Source organism: Mytilus edulis, chromosome 8 (genome assembly GCF_963676685.1).
Source record: "Mytilus edulis chromosome 8, xbMytEdul2.2, whole genome shotgun sequence".
Lineage (NCBI taxonomy): Eukaryota > Metazoa > Mollusca > Bivalvia > Mytilida > Mytilidae > Mytilus > Mytilus edulis.
The window spans coordinates 16,037,257-16,041,323 of record NC_092351.1 but is presented as its reverse complement, the minus strand read 5'-3'; the positions used below and the strand labels follow the sequence as shown (position 1 = coordinate 16,041,323).

The window sequence follows — 4,067 nt, the reverse complement described above, 5'->3', positions numbered from 1 at the left end:
CAAATGGATGCACTTTTGTGATATACAGTATGATTTTACTAAATCATAGTGATGTTTGGGGATTGTATTAAATTCACATAATGTAACAGTGATTGTACGAATTTGAATGCCAGGAATATGTCGAATAATATCTTATTCAATACCATAACACAGCCATCATTAGAAAATGTGTCATTGCAGTTTCTAAACACAAACACATACAGCTCAACAACCCTAGATCAAACATCAAATTACAATGAAGTTCATGCCTTAAAACGTGCAGAAAGTTACGTATATATATATATATCGCCCGTTTTAATTGTTGTTGGAATTTTAGGAAATTGCTTGAATTTGGCTGTTTTGAAAAAGTTGCGATTTTGGCGACGAACGCCGTTCTTTTTGTTATTTATTTTAGCCATAACGGATATAACAGTTTTGTTAGACGGTCTCTTACGCTATTGGATTAAATATACCTTTAAACTAGATATCCGAACATTGTCAGAGGCAAGTTGCAAAATAAATTTATTCGTCCTGTATTTTGCTATGCATTACTCGTCATGGATATTAGTGTGTCTGATCATTGATAGATTTATCAAAACAAATTTTCCATTTTTGTACATGCGTGTAGCAACTATTAGGAAAACATCAGTCATTGCTTTAACTGCTTTTATAATTCTAGCAGGAATTAACATGCATTTCTTCTGGACAAACGGAATAGAAGGCAAAAACGGACCATGCGGTAACCTTACACCAGCATACGAATATTTCGGAGAATATGTATTTACATACATCGATTTAGTTATTCTATCTCTTTTACCGTTTACAATAATGTTGATTCTTAATATTTTTGTCTATAGAGCTCTTAAAAAGCATCTGAAATTTATAAAATCGTCCGTAGTTGAGTCCAGAAATAGCAGAAAAGCACCAAACAGACGTCATTTCAGTCAGAAACTCACTCGAATGTTATTGCTAAATAGCTCTTATTTTTTACTAACTACCGTTCCAATAAGCGTATATTTTATATACGATTCTTATAACAAATATGAAAATGAATTGAAAAAGACTAAAATGAGTGTTGCAAAGTCTGTCTTGTTAGTGTTCCAATACTCATACTATTCGCTCAATTTTGTATGGTATGCTACATGCAACAAAGCATTCTGGGAAAAAACGAAGGAAATATTTGGATTTAAAACACACGGGTAAGTTATGATAAGTCAACATTTACTGGTTTTGAATTCTATAAACTTACGATGCTACATGTTGATCAAACTCTGTTTACCCGTTCGTAGCACATGATACCCCCCAGTTTTTGATAGGGTTGGCATTGCTCAGTCTTGATGTATTTTTTAAACTGTTAATAATATCTTTGGTATCTTTTGCTATTCATTTGTGGGCATTGTGTAAACAAGGAAAGAGCAGTTTCGAAATTAGTTAACAGATCAGTCTATTAAAATCACAGCTTCAAATTTTGATTAAGATATGTATTCAAAAATCAGTTGTTGGCATGACACGGGTTATGTTCTTCTCATATATGTTATGATGGTATGATACTAAACCCCTAACGGGAAGGATTGTGCCGGATGTTCATATGATGAAATCATAATCGTTCAGTCAGTTTAATTGAAGTCTGGAGCTGGCATGTCAGTGAACTGCTAGTAGTCTGTTGTTATTTATGTATTATTGTCATTTTGTTTATTTTCTTTGGTTACATCTTCTGACATCAGACTCGGACTTCTCTTGAACTGAATTTTCATGTGCATATTGTTATGCGTTTACTTTTCTACATTGGCTAGAGGTATAGGGGGAGGGTTGAGATCTCACAAACATGTTTAACCCCGCCGCATTTTTGCGCCTGTCCCAAGTCAGGAGCCTCTGGCCTTTGTCAGTCTTGTATTATTTTAATTTTTCTTGTGTACAATTTGGAAATAAGTATAGCGTTCATTATCACTGAACTAGTATATATTTGTTTAGGGGCCAGCTGAAGGACACCTCCGGGTGCGGGAATTTCTCGCTACATTGAAGACCTGTTGGTGACCTTCTGCTGTTGTTTTTGTCTATGGTCGGGTTGTTGTCTCTTTGGCACATTCCCCATTTCCATTCTCAATTTTATATCATTAGTCAGTTGCAGGAATGAATTGTGAAGATAAGACAATTGTTTTGTCTTTATTGAACATACAACCGATGTCTTCATGTTACTCGGTATAACGTGCAAATTGTCAAAACCATTTCGGAATATTTAAAATTTAGTGAAAACAATTATAACGGGGAACCTTATTAAAATTACATTTATAAAGATATAAATTATGGTACTGATATTTATTTTATTTTTGTTTTCTATTTTTGTAATAATGTTTTTACAAACATTAAAAATTGAATTATATCAACATTGGTTTCAATACAAACATGCATTTTATATAATTTCGGTTTAAAAAAATATATGTGTAACATGTTAAAATAAATATTTCAAGAATATATCATCGTTAAGACTTCAAACATCTGAGTTAAACTAATTCAGCAGATTTTAGTATATGTGTAAGGCATTGCAAGTTGTAACTTTAAATCTAAAAACAAATGATTTTACAACACAAATACACATATACTAAATTTATGCTATCTCAAAAATATATAATCTTAAATGTATTTGGCAAATTATTACGATATTTCGAGTAACCAATGCTGTTCAAAAGAGGCGGAAATAAAGTAACAACGCCATGGTAAAAAAAGCTTTAAAGACCAAAACGACAAGCAACAGTTTTCGTACTTTATTTTGTATTATAACTTTTTGATCTGAGCGTCCGTTTTGAGTCATTTGAAGACGAAAAGCGCGTCTGGAATACCAAATGTTAATCCTTGTATTTTGTATGAGTTGATAGAGATCATGTTATTTGAACGTTATTCAGAAAAAAAATATATAATGTTATTCCTGATTTAAATCGAAATACTTCAAAAACGTTTTTGTATACATGTGATAATCCATAATAAATCGTAATACTAATGCATGTGTGAAAAGTACCATATGTAAATGTGAATGTGATGTTTGGCACAGATGTAGATGATTTTTGTGATTTATTAAGTTTAAGATATCTGTTTTAGATTCAAGTACCAAAGTGAAACAAGAAGGATTCATCAACGCTCGTCCTCTCGTATGACAACGTCCCTCGATAATTCAATTAATGATATGGTATCGGATACATTCGCTGAACACTCAAATTATTCGGAAGACATCCAAACCAATGACAGCGTGGATCATAATCAACATGTTCTTGCGGATGTTTCAGTGTTCAGGAACCAACATATGTAATTTTTTGGTTTAGAAATAAACTTTTAAAAATTTTTAAACATGCTCAAAAATATTTAACATCAATGATTTTTAGCCTGATGATAACAGGACCGTTAGAAGACAAAAATAGACCATCATTGATTGGAGTGTTCTAGTGGCGATTTTTTTCTATATACGGTAACTGATGACAACATCTGGCCCAAAGACATATTGACACACCTTTTGATACAAATGGATATTCTTTTTAATCATGTTAATAATAATTATAAAAAAATCATTATGTACTTCTAATAGCTCTTGCTTTATCAACATTATTTTCGTGGTGAAATGGCATATAGAAAACATAATGTGGCACAATGTATGAAGAAAGGTATACGGAGGGATATATTCAGACTTATGCAATTTTAAATCAAGACAACAACAGAATATAGTATTATATAGCATTAGGTAAATTCTCAAACTTTAAGAAAAGAAATAAAAGTAAAAAGAACTGAAAAGCAACAAGTGAATCCTGTATTTGGTATACAAATCTTCAAAAAGAAATTTCAATGAGATGCTCTGTTCCTAGTTCCTGAATTGGGGTAAATTAGATGACCTTCCAAATACTTTTAATGGTCTATAAAGTTGTCAAATATGGAAACACATCTGATTGTTTTGTATGGTAAATGTACCTTTGATAACTAGTATTTTCTGAGCCAAATATATTTCATTATTTAATATATTAAAACAACTCATTTTTGTATGGCAAATGTACCTTTGATAACTATTATTTTCTGAGCCAAATATTTTGCATTGTTTAATATATTAA

The 4,067-nt window shown here is 31.5% G+C and overlaps 1 long non-coding RNA gene across 1 annotated transcript; it reads left to right on the top strand.

Moving 5' to 3' along the window:
* The first annotated feature begins 857 nt into the window (after positions 1–857).
* LOC139486916 (uncharacterized) lies at positions 858–3,330 on the top strand. Its single transcript, XR_011655679.1, has 2 exons — positions 858–1,178; positions 3,073–3,330. It is a non-coding gene; the product is annotated as an uncharacterized lncRNA (long non-coding RNA).
* The last annotated feature ends 737 nt before the right edge of the window (positions 3,331–4,067 follow it).